The sequence below is a fragment of the Astatotilapia calliptera genome, chromosome 1 (assembly GCF_900246225.1).
Source record: "Astatotilapia calliptera chromosome 1, fAstCal1.2, whole genome shotgun sequence".
NCBI classification, from domain to species: Eukaryota; Metazoa; Chordata; class Actinopteri; order Cichliformes; family Cichlidae; genus Astatotilapia; species Astatotilapia calliptera.
This window is the reverse complement of record NC_039302.1, coordinates 3,426,629-3,449,046: the sequence shown is the minus strand read 5'-3', so window position 1 is coordinate 3,449,046 and position 22,418 is coordinate 3,426,629. Positions and strand designations below refer to the sequence as shown.

The window sequence follows — 22,418 nt, the reverse complement described above, 5'->3', positions numbered from 1 at the left end:
GTGCTAAACAAACAGTCCAAAACAAACAGAGACTATAACATAACTCAGACCAAGTCTCCAATATGCATCTGTGGCCTTATTGTTCTTGAGTTTACAATTTGGGATCGACGTATACTGGAAAATTCTACAGAGTAAGGTAAAGCTACCCCTAACCCTCAGCTCAGCTAATCACTGTCGTGATGGTGGATGTAAAGAAGTTGAATAACTTAATAACTATTCACACATAAATCTTTGCGAGGGTGCATGGTTAACCATATATAGAGAAAAAGAATGGGTGTAGGAATAGTTTCTATAACACAGCATTTGAGACAAAGGCCACAGAAAGCTGCACGTGTTGCTCAGAGTTAAGAGAGATCAAAGCAAATCTGTTTACGGTGGACAGACAAATACTACAGAGAAATGAAACCTATCCTTAGAAACAGGGCTACCCTTTTAAGAAATAAATGTCACTGCAGAGTTTCTGAATGTCACTTTTGAGCGTTGCACACTCTCCAACTATATTACGTTCAGCTTCATTGTACTGCAGGGCAGAACTGTAAGTGACAAATGTGAATACCCAGGACAAAGTAAATCAAAAACATCCACAAGGACGGGTGAAACCAGCAGAGGCAAGATCACACAGCATGTCTGAATGTAATGAAATCCTCCTCCACCTACAGTACTCTGAGCAGGTGTATTATAAGGTGCCTTATAATAACATCCCAAAGACAAACGAGTAAATGCATTTTGTCTGTGAAAACACAGCTCTGGACACAAAGGCAGAAACCTGAGGAGAAGAAGCTGAACGACAATGGGACCGGACACAGATGAGTTTAAATCTTTGCTAACAGCACTGCATGTTGGTTATTTCACTCCTGTAACGCTTCACAGTGTCCTGTACGTCATATAATTTCTTGAATTGAATACATAAACAAAGCAGACGGACGATGCAGAAACAAGCCAGTATAAAACCTTTAAAACACACACGCAGAAAGCGCAGAAGCGACCTTTACCCTGTCGCCGTACCTGCGTTTTTCCTCTCCTGCACATGTGGCTGCAAATCCAAATTCAGCTGCATAGAGTGAGTCAAGCCCTCCTCATTCCCTCCTTCTAATCCTCCTCTTTCAAAGCTCCAACAATAAACTCCAGAGTTCTTTTCTCTCTCGACAGACTTTTGTCCCAGTTCTTCGCCCTCTGTCACTGCTTCGTGCCCTCCTTTCCTTCACTCTGCCTGCTCTCCTCCCACTGCTCCTCCTCCTCTTCCTGCACAAACACGCTATAAATCGCCTCCACCTCCAAGGCAATGGCTCTGATTTCAGCCCCCACCTCTCCCTGCTGTCCTCCTCTGGCTTTTGCAAGAAAAGAGTTGAGCTCCTTCAGAGAGAGAGAAAGGTAGAAAGAGGAGAAATGACAGAGGGAAAGAAGCGGTGTCGCCTTACTTGCTGTCAAGAACACAAGAGAGAAGCTTTGTCGGAGAAGAAGCTTTAAAAAAAACCTGTGGAATTCAAAAGACGTGAGGCTCAGTTTTTCACAGGGTGGGCTTTTTGCATAGCCTGAATACACCTGCCACACCTGCTGTTGGACCATAATCAGACTAAAAACCCAGCTAGAACAGAATAAGACTGCATCTCTTATCCAGTCCAGGAAACACATGACATTTCATACATGTACTAGATAACTGTACCAGAAGCTAAACTAACAGTTGTAAGATAAGTTAATTGTTTTTGGAGGTTTTTTTGTTTTTTGGTAGACCTTTTTTTTAGCCAACTGCCACGACCTGGGATTAGAATGTGCAAAAGCCAAAAGTCACATACCCTAACTCCAGTCCTCAAGAGCTACCCCCCTGCAGCTTTTAGATGCATCCTTGTTGTGACACACAACAGCTTTGCCAAATGTGATGGCATCCAACCATTTCATTCAGCTGTGTTGCAGTAGGGATGCATCTAAAAGCTGCAGGACGGTAGCTCTCGAGGACTCGAGTTGGACAACCCTGCCATAGAGTATCTCATGGCTTTGGATTGAGTTAAGAGACTTAGATTTCTAGTCTATGTGTCCTTATAAAGCAAGAGAAATTAGCATGTTAAATGACACGAGCAAGTGTCTATTAGCTATGTCCAGATGATTGGGCCAAATAAAGGGCAAACCAGTCTAATCCACTACAGGTCCAACTCACTATTTCTAGGATGTAAAGGATGTGCTGATAACAATCACACCGACCTCAAGTGATAACCGTAAAGGTACAGAATCAAAGTGTAAAGCTTTACAAATATCACTCAGTAACCTGACTGAAAGCCTGCAAGAAGTCTACATAAAGCAACTAACCTTCATTATGTCCTTATAGCTGAAGGTCATGCGTGCAGATTACAATGTACCTAAAGGTTTATTTACTTGCCAATGAAGTGAAGTGCTTGACTTGTGTTGCAAGGATTATATCCTGGGCCACATCTGCACAGTGGCTCAAATGTCTTAACGCACATTATATCTGGCCCATCTTAGGCAGAACTCTGGCTAACTCAGCTTTGAGTCGAGGCTGTAAGCCGACATGGTCACGCAAAACTTTGGTGTGGGTAACACTTGGATCAGTCAGTACTATCACTTTTGCCCTGCAGTATTACTGCGGTAAATGACAGTGAAGGTTACACCAACACTGCGCTGTTGCTCACTGAGGAAAATGATTTAGTATTTTATTCACACACAACTCTGTGATACCGCTCGACACTGAAGATTAGGTTCAGACCTTCAACTAGTTTAATGTATAACCAAGCAGGAAACTTGGCTTTTCTTTTCATTTACTCCGGCCGTGACTTGCATAATCCAGGCACACATTCCCTTAAAGAACTAGACCTGCAATCAACAGACAGCGATTTACTTTTTGTTTTATAGTTTGCCAAATGTTATTCGAGTAAATTCATCCTGGGTCATCTTTTGTTTTTCTGTGCCTGCAGGCATGAAGGTAAGCGCTATGATAACAAAAGCACCATAAAGGAGGGAGTGCTCTATAATTACAGTGTATACAGACCTACAGTGTTGAGGAGGAGCATGCCAAGAACCAGTCTGAGCACGCTGCATACCTGAGCTAACCAAGCTCTGCTGATAGGTTTGCTTGACCTACAGAGCTGTGCACGGACTGGCACCAGCCTACATCTTTGATCTGCTACAGCCCTATGTCCCTAGCATGTCTCTGAGGTCATCTGATCAGGGCTTACTTGCTATAAAAAATACTAAAAGGAGGACTAAGGGTGATAGAGCTTTTGTCACTGTGGCCCCAAGACTGTGGAACTCTCTCCCCCACGCATTAAGAACTGTGGACTCAGTAGCTGTTTTTAAAAAACAACTCTTACCTTTTTAAAACTGCTTTTGGTTAATGTTATGCCTGTTTTATTTTCTCTTTTTAAATCTTTTTATGACTTGTAATCTTATGTGCAGCACTTTGTGATTCTGTCTTGAAAGGTGCTATATAAATAAAGATTTATTTATTTATTATTATTTATGCTTCATTAAGGATGCAGATCAACAGAGTGGATCGGCGGGGAGGCTGGGAACCGACTACGGCTCTTATTTCTTCTCCGGAAACAGCTCACACACGGGGAAACTCAACTTTGTACAGGAGTGTCTGGAACGTCTGGAACAACTGCCTGCTATGTAAACTGTGAACACAGCTCTGAGCAATCTACCTGCTTCCTTTAGCATTTCAGGAGCTTACGAGGGGACATTTTTTTCACTGCTACACACACAGATATCATCTTTAATTATCAGTTAATCTAACTTAAAAATAAATCTTAGTCTACTAATACGGTGGACGAACAGCTACGCGAGGAGCAGGCGGGTTTTAGAAGTGGAAGGTCCTGCATTGGACAAATATTCACGCTGAGATCAATTATTGAGCAGAGCCTCGAATTCCAGCAAAGGCTATGCGTGAACTTCGTTGACTTTAACCCTCTGGGGTCCGGGGTATAATTGGCCATTTTTGACTACTTTTGATTTTACCTCTATATTTCACCTTTAAAATATGTTTTTTTTGCCTTGTTTGGTATCATTATTTTCAGCACAACCTTAAATATCTGAGATTTGAGTTATTTTTTCATTTTGGTATACTATATTAGCGCAGTTGATCTAAATTCAGACAAAAAATTCAAAATCCGAGTAGAAAAAGGTTATATTTTTTACTGTAAAACCCACAAACATGTTTAACGAATCATTTTCATAACTTGAAATGCAAATAGAAATTGTACATTTCTAAAAATTATGCACAAGTTTTGCAAACAACAAAGTTATATGGTACTATTTACCTAAAAATGCAGCCAAGGCCTCAGGTGTTTTTTACATAACCATTTAAATCTATTTACAGAACAATCAGGTGTGCTGCATCAAATAAGAAGGCACACAAATTATTTGTGCCAGTCCAAAAAATGTAGTTTGTGTTCAGTATAAGACAGAGGAGAACACCAAAGGCCTAAACCCTACAGGTCTGACAGCAGGGGGTGCATCAGTCCAGTTTTCCATGTGGGAACAGCGTTTACACTGGAATCTGCCTTTGACGGCTTTTTTAGAGCAAATATGAAATTCAGCAGTCTAACTGACACACAATGCAAGACAATAACTACACAACACACTAACTATAGCCTCCAAACACGCTAAACGTCACTAATGTCTCACATATGAAAACTCTCTCTCTCTCTCTGTCTTTCGCTCGCCCGCTTTCCGTTGCGGGTGTCACTCCTAAAAACTTCCCCTTCTCCCTAAACAACCAAATGCCGCATGTTGCCTTATAATTTTTTTGATTGGCTGACATGGTAAACTCTAACACCAATAGGGAAGGGGTGTTTTTTCTTTTTTCACTGGCAAGCGGAGAGTGTTTGCTAGCGCTCTCTGTAGAAAACGCAGTTTTTACCGTTCTTCCCGCTGTGAACACCACTGTTTTGTTCAGAAAAAAACATCGCGTGTATTTTTTATCATAAGTCTGGTTTTACGTGGCCCATCGACACAATTCAAAAACTGGTATATAGTTTGAAGTCCGCACTTTTGAGCCAAGTTGAAATGGAGACTCTGACGCGCTGCATCTTGTAGCTGTGCCGTCTTAAATTGGTCATGTGATTTTGACGCGCCAGCGTGTCCGGCGACCCCAGAGGGTTAAAAAGGCTTTTGATAGCCTTAATCGAGACACGCTCTGGAAAATCATCAAGTCTTACGGAGTACCCGACCGCTTCGTTACCGCATTCCAAGCATTGTACTGCAACTCTAGTTGTTGCGTCCGAACAGACAACAGCATCACGGAATATTTTAACATCGATACTGGTGTGCGACAAGGCTGCGTCCTATCGCCATTCCTCTTCAACATCGCCATTGACCATGTCATGCGCCGAGCAATTGGACCAAACACGATGGGCATCGCCGGACGTGATCCCCTGCAGCAGTTCACAGATTTGGACTTTGCGGACGATATAGCCTTACTTGCACCAACACTCCAGGCTCTTCAGAAAACAACCTCATCTCTGGAAAGCAAAGCAGCACCGATAGGACTCAGGATCAGTGGTGAGAAGTTGAAGATTATGCGAGTTGGTTACGCTACACCATCAAACACAGTGGTGACTGTGAAGCAGCAGCAGCAGCTAGAAGAGGTGGACAGGTTCATGTACCTGGGTTGCACTTTTAGCAGTGACGGGGACGTGGAGCATGACGTTAAGTGCAGAATTGGGAAAGCATGGGCAGCCTTTCAACGACTACGACCTATATGAATGACCACCGCACTGCCTTTATCAACCAAGGTGCGGCTCCTGAAGAACATTGTTATACCGACGGCACTGTATGCAGCGGAGACTTGGAAATCAACTGCAAAGATCAACCGCCATCTTGACATCTTCCAACAACGTCTTCGACAGCTGCTTAAGATCACATATCGGGATCGCGTTACCAATGAAGAAGTATATCGCCGTGCAGGAGTAGAGCCGCTCCATGTCCAAGTCACCAAGCATCGGTTCAGATTTGCCGGTCACATCCTTCGGCTACCGGACCAGAGACCTGCCCGTGTCGCGGTTCTGTGGAACCCAAAGAATGGAAAGAGACGGCGAGGAAGACCCAAAATAACATGGAGGAGGACTTTCCTTGAAGATTTACGTTCTGTCGAACTGTCATGGGATGAAGCAACAACTGCAGCGATATACCGAGTTCGATGGCGTTCCATTCTCACCCGATGTGCCAATCAGCGCGGGAGGATCTAAGTCTAAGTAAGTAAGTCTACTAATATGTAGCTGTGATGCATTAAAGCCTGACACACAGTAGCTTCCTCCTCTGTGCAGTGGAACTCCGATGTTGTTCAAAAACTAATAAAAAAGAACAAAATGAGTAATACTGTTGGATTGGGAATGTAGCTTCAAGGAGAATTATTGTGTTTTTATTCTTCTTCTATCCACATGTTTTTGGACACTAACACAAATATAGTGATTTTGCCTCTGTGGACCACCACAGTGAATTTTAAGTCAACGAATCAAAATTTTGCATCATCTGTTTTGGAATTAAAGCCATTTCTATGGCTGCACACTCCAACTCTAAATACACTTCCTATATATTTGGTACTTTTGTTTTGCTTTTGATAGTGCATGGTATACATTTTTATTTCAGTTCACATGTTCATTCTTTAGCATAGTTACATTAGAGTAACTTTTCTAGCTTCTATATGAAAAACAAATTTAAAAACTGTTACCTCTAAAAACAAACCCATTTAAAAAAATTCCAAATAAAGTAACAGACATATATTGTCCACCAGTGTTGGTCAAGTTACTTGAAAAAAGTAATCAGTAACTAATTACTGAAAATAAATAAAAGTACTTTTGCACCAACAAGGTGATTAGCAGAGAGCTATTAACACACCACATCTCAGTATGGTGTACAGTGTGCCCTTGAGCATTTTAGGAACCAGGCAAGTGAAGGACAAAGGAAGAAGAAAGAAGAGACAGGCCTCAAAAAAAAGCTAGAGCAGATGAACAGTAACGACCTTAAGAAGAATAAGCTACTCTCGGTTGCTCCCTTGTCACAAAGGATTGCCACAGCCGGTAGCTGTACATATTTGATTTGGCAGACAGCGGAGAAAAAAATCCAGCCAAGTTCTCATGCAGGAACTGACAAATGCGTATCGCCCTGCAGTTGATCCACATACCGTTCACTGGTGGCTTGTGAGAAACGGTCTTGGTTGTCAAGAAGCCATTCTTAACCTCCTAGGACCTGCCGTCCACATATATGGACATCACATTTTGGGTTGTGCAGACCAAAATATTTAAACTCCTCCACTTGGGGCAGGGTCTCGCCCGATCTGGAGTGGGCAATCCACCCTTTTCCGGCTTAGGACTATGGCCTCAGATTTGGAGGTGCTGATTTCTCATTCCCACCGCTTCACACTCGGCTGCGAACCGTTCCAAGGCGAGGTGGAGGCCATCACCTGATGAAGCCAATAGGACCACATCATCTGCAAAAACCAGAGATGAGATCCTGAGACCACCGAAGTGAAAGCCCTCCGCCACTTGGCTACGCCTAGAAATTCTGTCCATAAAAATTATGAACCGAATTGGTGACAAAGGGCAGCCCTGGCTGACCCACCAGGAACGAGTCCGACTTATTGCCGGCTATGCAGACCAAGCTCTTGCAACGGTCGTATAAGGACTGAATGGCCATTAGCAATGGGCTAGACACCCCATACTCCCGGAGCACCCCCCACAGGACCCCCCGAGGGACACAGTTGAATCCCGTCTCCAAGTCCACAAAACACATGTAGACTGGTTGGGCAAACTCTCATGCGCCCTCGAGTATCCTCGAGAGGATAAAGAGCTGGTCCAGTGTTCCACGACCAGGACGAAAACCGCATTGTTCCTCCTGTATCCAAGGTTCGACTAGCGGACGAACGCTCCTCTCCAGCACCCTGGCATAGACTTTCCCAGGGGGCTGAGGAGTGTGTTTCCCCTGTACTTGGAACACACCCTCTGGTCCCCTTTCTTATAGATGGGGACCACCACCCTAGTCCGCCAGTCCAGGGGTACTGTCCCTGATCTCCACGCAACATTGCAGAGACGTGTCAACCAAGACAGATCTACAACATCCAGAGCCTTCAGGAACTCGGACCTCGTCCACCCCAGGAGCTCTGCCACCAAGGAGTTTTTTAACTGCCTCAGTGACCTCGCCCCCAGAGATTGGCGGGTCATCCCCTTCGTCCCCAGACTCTGCTTCTGCCACGGAAGATGTGCCAGTGGGATTGAGGAGGTCCTCGAAGTATTCCTTCCAGCGCCTGACAATTCTCTCAGTCGAAGTCAGCAGCACTCCTCCCGCACTATACACATTGCAGGTAGAACACCGCTTTCCCCTCCTGAGTCGTCTGACGGTTTGCCAGAATCTCTTCGAGGCAGTCTGAAAGTCTTTTTCCATGGCCTCCCCGAACTCCTCCCACACCCGAGTTTTTGCCTCCGCCACCGCCCGCGTCGCACTCCGCTTGGCCTGTCGGTACCTATCAGCTGCCTCCAGAGTCCCACAGGCTAACCAAGCCCGTTAGGACTCCTTCAGCGTGATGGCTCCCCTCACCTCAGGTGTCCACCAGTTGGTTCGGGGGTTACCACCACGACAGGCACCCAAGTGGAGGAGTTTAAGTATCTCGGGGTCTTGTTCACAAGTGATGGGAGAAGGGAGTGGGAGATTGACAGACCGATTGGTGCAGCGGCTGCAGTGATACGGATGCTGTAGCAGTCTGTTGTGGTGAAGAGAGAGCTGAGTGTAAAAGCGAAGCTCTCAATTTACTGGTCGGTCTACGCCCCTACCCTCACCTATGGTCACAAGCTGTGGGTAGTGACCGAAAGAACGAGATCGCAAATACAAGCGGCGGAAATGTGCTTCCTCCGAAGGGTGGCTGGCCTCTCCCTTAGAGATAGGATGAGAAGTTCAGCCATCCGGGAGGGGCTCAGAGTAGAGCCACTGCTCCTCCACATCGAAAGGAGCCAGCTGAGGTGGTTCGGGCATCTGACAAGGCATGTCCCACCGGGAGGAGGCCCCAGGGCAGACCCAGGACACGCTGGAGAGATTATATCTCTCGGCTGGCCTGGGAACGCCTTGGTGTTCCCCCGGATAATAGTGAGAGTCTAAAACATGGTGGAGGTTCTGCCGTGGGTCGTGGTTGCACTTCAGCCAGTGGTGTTTGGAACTTATCGAAACTGTTGGAATTATGGATGCAGAGAATAAACATCAGGATAACATCTAACTGGAAACAGCTTCATTTGTCTCAGTGATTGCAAACACACCTGGGTAGAAAAACATACAATGGAAAACTATTAATCACGGATTGGCGTCCCTATAGAGCCGGGACCTCAGCAGTCGGGATCATCTCGACTGAGGACGAGATTAAAGCCGGCCAACATTTAAAGAAGCGGTTTGGACTTGGACTATTCCTGAAGATGACTTAAAGAAAGGATAAGAAAGCTTGGCTGAGACATACGAAACACTGACTGTCAGGCTCATTATGCTGCATTTCTGTTCAATAAGTTACTGTACTTCTTTTCCATTTTTCTACCAAAATATAAAGAAATGAGGGGTGACTCAAAACTTTTGCACAGTACTCACCAGCCAACAGTAGCACAGCTATCAGTCTTAGCCTTAAACCACTGCAGTCTGTGTCTTTCTTTTTTATATTAGAGAAAGAAAAAGAGAGAAAATGAAGCAGTGCAATGTGAAACATTATTGCTCCTCTGAGATAAAATCTGGTTTTTACAAAGCGAGGTCTGCAGGTCAGCAACATCTTTTTTCAGTTTACTCCAAAAAAAGTACACTTTTTGTTAATGCCTCCTGCCCTCTGGCTGTGGATCGTGTATGGTGGGTAACTGTCCTTCGGATGATTTGACAACTTAACACCAACACTTCTCTCCTTGTTATGGGGCCACAGGTCAGGTTTACTGGCCCAGGGAGGGGGGGTCTTATTGAAGGCTGCTAGCAGATAAACAACAGGAGGGACAGAAAGGTGAGGAGAAATAGGTCTGCGCTTCCTCAGAGAAGCAGAGAAAGAATCTGGTGGATTGTGGTTGTCTTTGGAGTGGCTGAGGAGTTGCGTCTCCTACTTGCACCTCCCCCCTCCTCCTTCCCACTTCCAGAAGAGGATGAACTCTGTAGAATTTTTATGTACTTTTTAATAGATAGCTGGTATAGCTCCAGAAAGCACAGAAACTGTAAATGTTTACCGTCACCATCAAAATTTTCCATGCACTCATCGTGGGTCGTGAGTGTGGGTGGAGAACGCGGCACAAAAGTGTGCTGTAAACTGGAAATGTTGCCGCCTTTGAAGTGGTTGCTTCAAATTCAGGGTCTACTGGAGGTCTGCTGCGGTCTTCAGAGCAAGCATCCGTCTGCTGCGTCCACACGGCAAAAAAAAAAAAATGCAAAAAGACTGAGTCACTCTATCAGTCTGCTATCAGTGGGAATGATTTATTCACTGGTATCACTGGGGTCAGAAAAGTTTCCAATACTCGGCACTGGATTCGCTCACAATTCAGTTAAATTCTGTACTCTGTTTGGAGGGAAACCAATGTTAAAAATAAAGAGTAACAATAAGAGAAATAGTTAAAGGACAACAGCTGCTCGGCTACTTGAAATTCAGAAGCAGATGATCCGTGTTTGATAGCACAGCAGAGAATCTCTCTCCATCTCTTTCAGTGTACACATGCTGTGCCCTCTGGCTCTGCACTGCCCACCCACATGGACTGCATAAATAATATGACAATTGACTCGCAGAGTACAGAATCATGCACACATTCACACACAAGAGCGCTCGTGTTTGTTTTGCCGTGCTCCAGCCGCCTCCACACTGCATAGTCATATCCACAAAGTCCGCTTCTGGACAGTACAGCAGGTCAGAGGTTTTATTAAGACTCTTTTAGAGCCCCTCCGCTGTTGTACACTCGCCTGCTATTTCTGAGCAACTTTCCGATGTCCTCTGGAGCAGGCCTACCTATACATCTATCAAAATGTAATTACTTTCATACTACTTCCAAATACTTCTACACCCTCTGGAAACATAACAAACTTCCATCCCAAGTGCTGCAGCTATAGACTAAATATAAACAAAGGATGGAAGGTGGAAGTGAGCTAAAACTACGTTCTTTCTAATGGCCAGCAGGGGGAGACTTCTACAGCTGAAAAGAGAAAGGCTGATTGTGCAGAGATCTCTAAGAAAATGATTTATGACCACAGCAAACATTTTCCTAACGAGTCTCAGTCACTAGATTCTTTATATTTCTCTTTAATTTATTGCCCCATTTAGAATAAAATGGCCGATAACACAAAGTATGCACACAGAACGGCTAGTCTGCGATTAATTAGTCAGATCTCAGATCCAGTCCGTTCACAGTTCTTCAGGCTTCAACATTATAGTCTGCAAAGTTTTCCACTAACATTCAAACTCAGTTGGCACAGTAGAGACTATTCAGGGTTTTTCACAGGGGACCAAAAACAGATACAGCTGGCACTGTTAATGTAGCTCCATCGCTTAGATAGTCCACACTTCCTCCTTTAAAGATATTTTATTGTTGACAGAAAAGCTTCCACACATCATACCATCTAGCTCTGAATCGAAAATCGAGGATTTTCCACTTTTAATCTTTTCGTTGCATGTGGAAAAGGTTGTTTTTTCTTTTAAGTGGCACTTCTAAAGAACCCGCTCACTTTAATATAAGCTCCAAAGTGGAGAAACACCACAGGGTTTTCGTGCACCGTAGACAGTTTGATGTATTCCACGTTCCATGTCACATACTGAATATATCTGGAACAGTGCGGGGAGAAGTTTCATGTGCGGACCGAATAAAACTCAACGCTGATGGTGCAGTGCCAATGCAATGAGTAAGCAAAAGCAGCACGCCACAATAACATGAGACCAGAGTTGAATTCCAGTATTTAAACAACCTGATGATCAGATTCATTGTTGATCTCTTGGTGCATCTCCTTTGGGCTGCGTTTGGCTCCGTAATGTCGTCTGTGGCTCTGTGCAGGTGTTTTAGCCCTATGTGGTCCTGTTCCATTTATAGTTGCACCTCTTTGTAACCACTGTGTGTTCCCTTCTGGTCATTTATTGTCCCTTTGCAACTTCTTCATCTCTGTTTTTGGCCGTTTTGTCTTTGTGGTCAATTTACATACCGATGGTTTCGCTTTATGGCATTCTGTGATCAGTTAGAGTCTTTCACCAGCAAGAGAGAAAACACGACCTCCTCATGGTCAGTGTGGGATTCCCATTGGTTGTTTATTGTCTATTTGCAGCAGCTTTATTTTACATTTTGGCTGCTTTTTCCTGCCTTTGTGGTCTGCTAAACTGAGCTTTGACTTCAAATAAAATAGTCCCAGAGCTCCCAGATGCTTTGGATCCCAAAGAAATTCATTTTAAATGTAGCAGCACTGTTGTGTTTGTGTGAGCTGGGAATGATTTGCCAGTTTAGCTTCATTTAAAGTTCAATCTTGCCAATGAGTTAAATCAATGGGAATGGTGTTACACTTAAACGGTTTATTTTCACAAATCACAACTTTCCAGGGTGCAGAACACAAACATACATGCTGCCAGTGTTAACCCTCTGTGCAGTCCTGTCCTTCACCTTAACAGGGCCTGAGCTCATTACTCAGTGATGATATGAGAGGACAGCAGCATTACAGCCTTTGAATGAGCCACGTGATGTCTAAGGTACACAGATGATGGACACACCATCGTTCAAAACTAATGTACTGCACGAACACAAGTCAGAATTTCACCAAACTCATGGTCAGCCAAACTGCCCTCATCCAACCTTGGAAGCTCAGCAGGTCAGGTGTGGTTAGTTCTTGGTTGGGAGACTGCCTGGGAATACCAGATTCTGGAAGCTTGTCCCGTCTCTTCTCTTAACCGTCGCCCCTAACTGGTCACTGCAGCTCCCCCGCGCTGAGCCTCGTTCTGCCAGAGGAATTGAAGGAATCTGAATTGAATCCGGAGTTGCATTCTAGGCGTCCCTCTGAAATCAGGATGGATTAAGGTCCTAACGGTTACATTTCAAGACTCACACGTTGCAACTCACCTTCAACATCAGAGAGCTTTTGAATCTTCATGAACTTCAGGAGTGCATCGGATCTAGACCTTCAGAGGCTGTGCTCTAATTCAGCCTGAAGGGCAAAGGTTAGTTGGGTTATACGGTCAGTGTTCGTTACACACTCAGTATCTTAGAAAGTCAGACTTTGCACTGTCAAAACTCATTTTATTATGCATTTTCTTTCATGATTGACAACAGCTTCTAACAGCCAATCCAGATAATTCTCTCACTCATGACAATTTCAACAAGATGTTCACGGTGCTGACTAATAGGAGCACAGAGCGCCCTTCCAAGGCGCAACAAAAACATGCAAACAGTCAGACAGCCTCTGCTGTCCTCTCGGTGTGAGCAAGTCCTTTTTGTTTTGGTTTTTCCCCTTTGATGGGATTCAGCATGATGGATTTAGTATGTCACACCGTGGCTGCCTAAGCCCATCATACCTATTTCAAGACGGCTCAAAATCCATGCCTGGTTAATTTACACAGGAAGATTAGCCACCACAGAAAGAGCCAAGGGTAACTGGAAGGCTGGTAGTTCAGTCTGTGTGCCAAAAAAAACCTCGGGCATTCACTGGAGTGTGAATTATAAACAGAAAGCACTTCAGCATATGTATGGGTCAATGTTGTAGAAGGTGATTTGAGTACTCAAGTAAAGGGTTATCTACCAGCTCTGCTTGGTACAGATGGTTGTTCTGTTTGTGGCATTCCCAACACGTGATGCTAACAGGGAAGTTACAGAGTGCCCTCTGGTGGGAAAACTACACATCAACACTCATGACCTGGAGAAAAGCCCATTAAACTCTGATGTAGTTCAGGAAGCAGTTACTATTAGCCAATAATCAATTGGTTGGGCTTTAGTATTATTATAAAAAACAATTAAAACAAACACCCACTGCACAGTTATTAGTTATAGAGGCCACAGCATTTTAGCATTGCTATTGAGCTAAACACACTAAACACTGTTGGAGCCAGCCTCCAGTGGGCAGTAGAGGAAATACCATTCTTTGTACTAGCTTTTCAGTTACATCATTCATAATTCTAATTCGAAATAATGTTGTATGGTATTTTGTTCAAAACGCTCATCCCACTGGGAAATTGCGTCGTTGAGGCACCAAATTGAATCCACTGTTTGCTAGAAGACTAATGAGAGCAAAGATAAAACATTAACCTACAGACCAGACCTTTCCTGGTGTGTCATTATTTACTGCACATCAGGCTTTTCTGAATGTGTGCTCATTGCACTGTGATGTCATGAGACCTCTGCTGGCTTCAGATAATATGGTGAGTCACATGATGCTGTTTGTGTCCAGGACACGTTAATGCTGCAGTGACAGAAGCTCCCTCCTGTTTTCAGCCTTCAATCATTGATCAGTTTGAGGTCTGCTCAGGACAAACTCAATCGACAAAATCAATGTTTCGTCAGAAGTCTGCTTCCTGTGGTTATTCTGTGATTAACTGTCCTTTAACTCTGAACATCCTGGTCAATATTATTCTTGAACATTTAGCAATTAATTTTTTGTAATTGTTCTCCAATCGTGGTCTTACATTTCCAATGAACTGTACTTTTTTTTCTTACTGGGATAATTATAAACTGGATTATAGAACTCTTTGTTTGTATAGAAACAGGCCACAACACCAAGAAAAGCACAGTGGGGGGGACTGTGGAGAAGGCAAACGAACTTAACAACTTCTTCAACAGGTTTGACCAGCCCACAACCCCCCTCCCTCACCTTCACTACAGAGTCCAATCCCCACTCTCCTACCTCCTTCGCTTCCCCCCCTTCCTGACACCATGACACCCCCCTCCTCCAATCCCTCTCTCAGCAGCAAGACATCTCCCCCCCTCCCCTCTTCCCAAACATCTCCCAGTGTCACAGTGGATCAGGTCAGGAGACAACTGAGGAAGCTTCGCCCCAGAAAGGCAGCAGGCCCAGACAAGGTGTGTCCTAGGATGCTAAAGGCATGCGCTGCTGAACTTGGGGAGCCGCTACAACGAGTCTTCAACCTCAGTCTGCGACTGGGGAGAGTGCCCGCCCTATGGAAGACATCCTGCATCGTCCCGGTCCCCAAAAAGAACCGGCCCAATGAGCTGAATGACTTCCGACCGGTGGCACTGACGTCACATCTTATGAAGACTCTAGAGCGGCTCTTCCTCAACCTCCTCCGACCACAGGTACAACATGCCCAGGACCCACTACAGTTTGCATACAAGGCGGGTGTCGGAGTGGAGGATGCCATCCTGTACCTCCTACACAGAGCCCACTCACACCTGGATGGGGGAAAAGGCACGGTCAGGATCCTGTTTCTTGACTTTTCCAGTGCCTTTAATACCATCCGGCCCTGTATACTTCAGGAAAAACTGAACAGGATGGAGGTGGACCCCTGCCTGGTGGCTTGGATCTCCGACTACCTCACCGACAGACCACAGTACGTCAGGCTGAAGGACATCACGTCTGACACAGTGGTCAGCAGCACAGGAGCACCACAGGGAACTGTGCTGTCCCCTCTTCTCTTCACCCTGTACACCTCTGACTTCTGCTACAACTCTGAATTATGCCATATTCAGAAGTTTGCAGATGACACGGCCATCATGGGGTGTATCTGGGATGATCAGGAAGAGGAGTACAGAAGTCTGGTGAGGAACTTTGTCGCATGGAGTCACACAAACCACCTGCAACTCAACACCTCAAAGACTAAGGAACTGGTTGTGGACTTCGGGAGGTCTAGAGCAGGTCCACTGCCGGTTCAGATAGAGGGGGAGGAGGTGGAGGTGGTCAACAAGTACAAGTACCTCGGGCTGTGGGTGGACAATAAACTGGACTGGTCATGCAACACAGAGCACCTGTATAAAAAAGCCCAAAGCCGACTGTACTTCCTCAGGAGGCTGAGGTCTTTTAACATCTGCAGGAAGCTCCTGAGGATGTTTTACCAGTCGGTGGTTGCTGGAGTACTTTTCTATGCTTAGGTGTGCTGGGGGAGCAGCACAGCAAAGAGGGACTCATCCAGGCTGGAGAAACTGATCAGGAGGGCTAGCTCTGTGGTCGGCATGAAGCTGGACACTCTGGTGACAGTGGCAGAGAAAAGGACATTAAAGAAACTGATGGACATTATGGACAATGCCAGACATCCTCTGCACACGGCCATAAACAATCAGAAGAGTCTGTTCAGTGACAGGTTGCTTCTCACAAAGACAAGAACTAACAGACTTAAAAACTCCTTTGTCCCACACGCCATCAAACTGTTTAACTCCTCTCTGGAGGGGAGAGGGAGGGGAAACAGGAGGACAAAGGAGGGGGGAACAACTAAGCTGTAGTGCCTCTTCACCTCACTGTGCAATACCTTTTGTGCAATACTTTTGTAAATAGTCAACGGTGCAATAGACTCAATACTTGAAATGTGCAATTCACTTGTATTTTTATTTTTATTCCTATTTATTCTATTTATCCCCTTCGTATATTTTATTTATATTGTCTCTGTATTTATATATATATATGTGTGTGTGTATAACTCTGTAACTTCTGTCGGTGCTGTGCTTTTTTGGAAATCGAATTTCCCAGAGGAACCCACCCGAGGGATTAATAAAGTTCTATCTAATCTAATCTAATCTAATCTAGAAGGCTGAATTCTTTTAAGTCTTGTATGAAGAATTTGTATCAATTATTAGTGTGATTATGCAAATAATTCTTTGCACTGTAGGTGCAAAGAATTATTTGCATAATGATCGAATGTATCATTTTCCAAATACAATTTTCACATCTTCAAATTGAAGGTTGAATGAAATGTGAATAAAAAGTGCAAAAAACCACAAATATTTTACTTTTATTTATTAATGTATTACAGAAAAAAACTGAGCCAGAGTTGTCAGGACCTGTGGGTCCTACACAGCACATGCTTTTCTTTTTAGAAACTGCTGTTTACATGCAAACAGAGAAAGCTGCTTTCTTCTATATCTGATAAACTGCAGTTACTGATTACTGCTTCTGTGCCTCACTGATCTTTCCAAAGCCGAAGTAGCAGTTCTGAAATGTTAATGTGATCTTCCTGTAAGCATTAACCTTGAATTAATGTGACTGCTCATTTGACTTATACTGGATGTGACTTACAGTGAACTTTGCACACATATTTTTATCTGGCTAACCTAAACTAGTTTGCTTATTTCTAGATCAGTTGTATTCTTTGACTTTACTAGCTGTGCAAGCTCCACAGTTTAAAATATTGCTTACTTATCGTACAATAGGCCTTTGTGCAGTCCCTCAATTCATCACCTACCTGAAATAACCTATTTTAGCTCCTCTCTCTTTAAGGCCACCCTTAGGGCTACGGTTAGGTTAGAGCTTGGTCACAAACAGTTCAAGAAATTTGAAGATGCTCCCTTTTAAATCAAATCTTTTCACTCACATTTTGGCCCAACTTGGTCTTTTCTTTCATCTTCCACATCTTCAGTGAACCACTCTGTGGTAGCGTTAGGCTCCATCCTCGATGGGCGGGACCAGAGATCACAGAAATTTAATATTCAGCAATTTCATGCAACTACAGACAAAATAACTGCTGGTGACACCAGGCCCAGTTTCCAGGTGAGGTAATTAAGCAGCTATCAGAGAAATACATGATACCGACACATGGTTGACACATGACCTTGTTGTAAATATATACAAGAGGGTTACCCAGGCAACAAGAGCCTGGAATATCTGCAAGCGACCAGCTGTGACCGATTCCAGTGTGGACACAGCTTTAGGGTTAGGATGCATCTTACATACATAATAAAGTTTAGTTGTGTGAAACTGATTTTTCAAACCAAGAGTCTTACATGCATTTACATTCAGTTATATCGGGTACCTGAAAATGGCACACTGTATTAAGCATCAGCACCCAGAAACATTAAATTGTGCCAACTTTCTTCTGATTGGCTTCTGAGCCTTGGCTAAATCACATGATTTAGTGAGTCCACTTGGGTTCCACTGTAAGGTTGGGCGATATGTAAAAATCGTCAGTCCAATAACCGATGACAGGCAATATATTTACGCATGAGCAGACTTTTTGATTGGCGGAGCAATGTAATCATGCACATGCGTGTTTACAACACAGAAGAAGTCCAAACATGGACGAATTAATTGCCAAATTGCACCCTGGAGGAGAGGGCGCAGATAGAAGTGGACTGTTAGCTCAGCGAGGAGGTCGTAGACGGAGACAATCCATAGGTTTGATGGAAAATGCATGAAAAACGTTTCCCATTGATGTCACACATGGCATGGAAACATCTGTGTATACCGGCCACGAGCACGCCTTCAGAACGGCTAATATCGTTAACCACCTGTGCATGCTGCTAAAACCTGATAAATTTAAATTTATATGTTTTGTTTGGAGGAAATATTTGACCTTTTCTTGTTTGTTTCAGTATTAATGTATCTACTTTTTGGATTATTCATTTATTTATTTATTGCATTGTGATGCGCCAAATCGCACAAAAGACTTTATGTCTGAGATTTTTTTCTTATGTTCGCTGGAAGAGACATTTCTGTTAGCTTCAACGAACATTATTAGCAAACTTGCTCATGGGCAAATAAATAAATCGCCTTTGTAAAAATGATCGACGATAGCCTCCGCCTCGTCAATAGTCGATATATTCGTCCAATCGGCCAACCTTATTCTATTGACGGAAAGCTTGCCATTGGACAGCGAGCGAGACAGTCTGCCATTTGTGGCTATGACTGCGCAGATGTTACAACCACACACGCTCCCAGGCAGTGGATCTCCAGCTGTCCATGTCCAGCCTACAGAGTATAATCCAGGTCTGAGGTTTCTGCTCTGATATTGTGCAGATCCAAGATCTCAAGATCTCCCTCTTTGGCCCTGCTGAAGATAAGCATCCACCGCTGTGACAGTATATATATCATAGCAGAAAATAAAGACTAGCACAATAGGTTCACTTTCACCATAGAAGACAAAGCTCTGAAAGCAGTCACATGAGCTGTGAAGATTTAATCTTTTTCTCTACCAGGCCCAATATAATAAAAACGCTCAAGGTTAACGCATTATTACTCTGTTTGAAAGCTGCATCATGTGTTACCTCATCAGTGAAGAGTACAATCTTCCTTTGCACTTATTTTCACTCACATTAGCACAAATTATGTAACAGCAGTCCAATGCCGAAAAACCATGAAATGTAATTTCACCCCGCCCCCCTTCGGCCGCTGATCTACGGGAGTCCTGTCGCGTCCCGATGAATCACAAAGTGCTGAGAGGCATTCCTTTCAGGAAACGTCAGGATGTGATTTTGAGATTGCAGCAATTCCTCAGTTCAAATGAGAAAAGAAGAGAGAGAAAGGGAGGGGAAGAGACTATTTAGAGAGGAGAAGTGGAGGTAAATGATTAAGTATAGTTGTGAGTTCATTTTCCCAGCAGAGCCCGGGCTCCATTTCTTTCCATCAGCCAACAGAGATTTATCTCTCTGACAGCAAGGGGAGTGTGTGTGTGTGTGTGTGTGTGTGTGTGTGTGTGTGTGTGTGTGTGTGTGTGTGTGTGTGTGTGTGTGTGTGTGTGTGGACAGTGAAAGTAGGCGCTGTGAAGAGAACGAGTGGCTCACATCCATTAATAACAACTTTTCACTGTAAGAATCAAATGTTGTCGCTCTCAATCTTCGTTTGTCACTTTTACCCTCCTTCAATCTTCTCCCTTCATTTCTCCAGCAGTCACAACAAATGTAGTAGATGGCTTCATGGGAGGGCGTCATCATTTACTCTCAATGAAGAAGAGGACAGCAAGGCACAATGGAGAGGCGGGCAGGAGTGGCGTTCACAAAGGGACCAGTTTTTTTTTCAAACTGACTCGCGTGTCTTTTACTTTTCAAAGAATCAACGTGGAGCTGGTTAGGTAACCAAAGAGAAGTTCATCTGATCATTAATATTTGCCTTTTTCAGGATCACATATTTTGCCCTCAAACAGATGTTTACGTGCTTTAACTATAGTTTTCCTGTCACAAGCTTCCAAACAGGCAAAACTGTAAGAAGCATTGGGCTAAAACCTAAACCTCGATGGGTTTGCAATAACCTTGTGGATATTTGAGATTAATGAAGTTATTCACACAAGGTCACCATAATGGTTGGTCACGCTACAGTCTCACAATTTCTTTTTTTGTCTTTCAGCAGCAAAATAACTTCAGTGCTAACTGTAATGTTAGCAAGCTGCATGGGTAAGGTGGAAGCAATGCAACGTCTTAGCAGGACAGTGCTCTCAAAACTGTAAGCAGTCCACTGGGGCCTCAGCTCCTCATATCCTATCCATTAAAGTTATATAAAAATTTAACAGTGCAAATGCAAATTCCTTGCTGACAGTTTAACCAAAAGGCATTTCCAGTGGAAACTGGCCGACATATCCTCAGCATAACCATGTATAATATCCACAAAACTTAAAAAGAGGTTATACACACACAATACGGTAATATTATGTTGAAGCGCAGTACGTATCACTCCGCGAGGCTCCTGCCTACGATAGCCGTAATGCTCCGACAATCCATCAAGCAGTGCGGCTTCATAGCTTAGCAAAGTCGCACTAAAACATTTGACAGATTTTCGAGCGCCGTGTACATCAAATCGTTTCGAGGTCAGTAAACACAACCAGAGTTCATACATAAGGCACACAGGATTATAAGGGGCTCTGTCGATTTTCAGAAAAATCGAAGGATTGATTTTAAGTGTGCCGTATTTTCCAAAAAACATGGTAATAACGACAGCCCGCTAGCATGCTCTACCAGAAATAGTGCTTTGTTGTGTATCTGGCGGACGAAAGCCAAACCAGTTCCACACCACTGAAGCTGCAGCATTTTACAAACCAGTTCTGGTTCATCCGTTTCATTCAACGATCCACTTTCCTCCTTCTCATTCTCCGACATGCTTTTTCCGCCATGTGCGTATGAAAACAAAGGCACTGCGCATGCGCGTTTTACCCATATTCTATCGCGATATTTCATTTTCTTATCGTTGCCCAACATTATACCGGTATTGAACGGTATGATATGGCCCAGCCCTAGCTCCTGTCAGTACATAAAAATGGCCAACACAAACTAGACAATGGAGTGGCATTAGGTGTTGGTGACATGGTTACCAGAAGAAAACGCCGACCCTACCAAAAGACCTTTAAGGAAAATAGGAGATATGATTTGAATTTGTGTTAGCAAATTTGCAACCTTTATGCTCCATAACACACTGTACCGATAAAAGCATCCAGTTAAAGAACATAAAAAACATGTGATTACAGATCAGTGCAGGTAATGTCTAGACTCTGCTGGATGGCACAGATCCAAGTGTAGTAGAAGCTGTGTCACTGCAGGAATAGCATCTGTCCAGGCATTTAGACTACCAACACTCTGGCTTTATTGAAAAAAAAAAAAAAAAAACAGAACCCACAGGGTTCCACAGTCCAAGTAATGTCAAGCACCATCTGTGATCCAAATGCAAACAATGGGAGTGTTCCTCTACCAGAAACAGATGATTTATAAACCTTATAATGCACTGGGCAATAAAAAAATCCAAGTTTATTCATAAAATCAAAGCAACCTATAACCTCATATATATACACACACATGAGGTCAGTCCCTAATTTGAAGCCTTGGTTGACCTTTGCACCCTGTCCAATACCCCTGCGGCAGAACAATGGAATGTGTCCTGGGAACCCAAACACAAAAGACCCCACCATAGCCCAGATGACCCCATCAGCACACCACATCACTTCTAATGTCTGCTCTGATGTCTGTTATCTGTCCAATCAAAGCCAAGTTTTAATGGACAGAGGTCGGGGGGACTGACCTGTGGTCACATTATTTCACCCCTGTTCACCTCTGTCTGTCCACCTTCAGCACACCATATCACCAGTCTTTGGACAGCTCGTGCGTGCATGTGTGAGTGTGTGTGTGTCTCAGCTCTCATCTGTGGTTGCAGCAGAGCACATCAATCGTTCATCGGTCAGCTTTGGTGTCACATTTCTGCCCACAGCAGGTGCACACACTGACCTGACAGTCGTGCACATTGTCACAGTAACAATGATCATAATGTATGACATGCTTGTGATGCCACATGCAGTGAGAAAGCAGCCAATTGTGTCGTTACAATGACAAAAAAATGTGCTTTCTTTCTTTCTTTTCCTTTACTTTGGATTTTAACTGTGATTCCATACAGTTTCTGTTTCATTGACCACATTATCTCCTCATTCATTTAGGAATCCTTAGTGGTAGCAATTGGGAGACTTGCTTCTAAAATGACTGTAATGATACAGAATATGGTGCGGCCACATTCTTCCTGACCGCTTGGCTCCGACTATGCACCTTTTTAGTTTATTGCTTATTTTCTGCTCTGGTTTACAGTCCAAAATCCTCTAGTTTTAT

General features: G+C 43.9%; 1 protein-coding gene across 4 annotated transcripts in view; it reads right to left on the bottom strand.

Annotated features, from left to right (window-relative positions):
- Positions 1 to 22,418, bottom strand: part of large2 (LARGE xylosyl- and glucuronyltransferase 2) — a 121,605-nt gene that overhangs the window by 37,792 nt on the left and 61,395 nt on the right. Inside the window, exons 1-2 of one of the 4 annotated variants that reach the window (XM_026145423.1) lie at positions 13,032 to 14,690; positions 12,768 to 12,910 (exon numbers count right to left, since the gene is read on the bottom strand). The exons of 2 other annotated variants lie outside the window; for them this stretch is intronic. The gene's annotated coding sequence lies outside the window, so the exon portion shown is untranslated. Of the gene's footprint in view, positions 1 to 1,005; positions 1,865 to 12,767; positions 12,911 to 13,031; positions 14,691 to 22,418 lie in introns of those variants that run through there. One more of the 4 variants, XM_026145254.1, reaches the window with a different exon arrangement.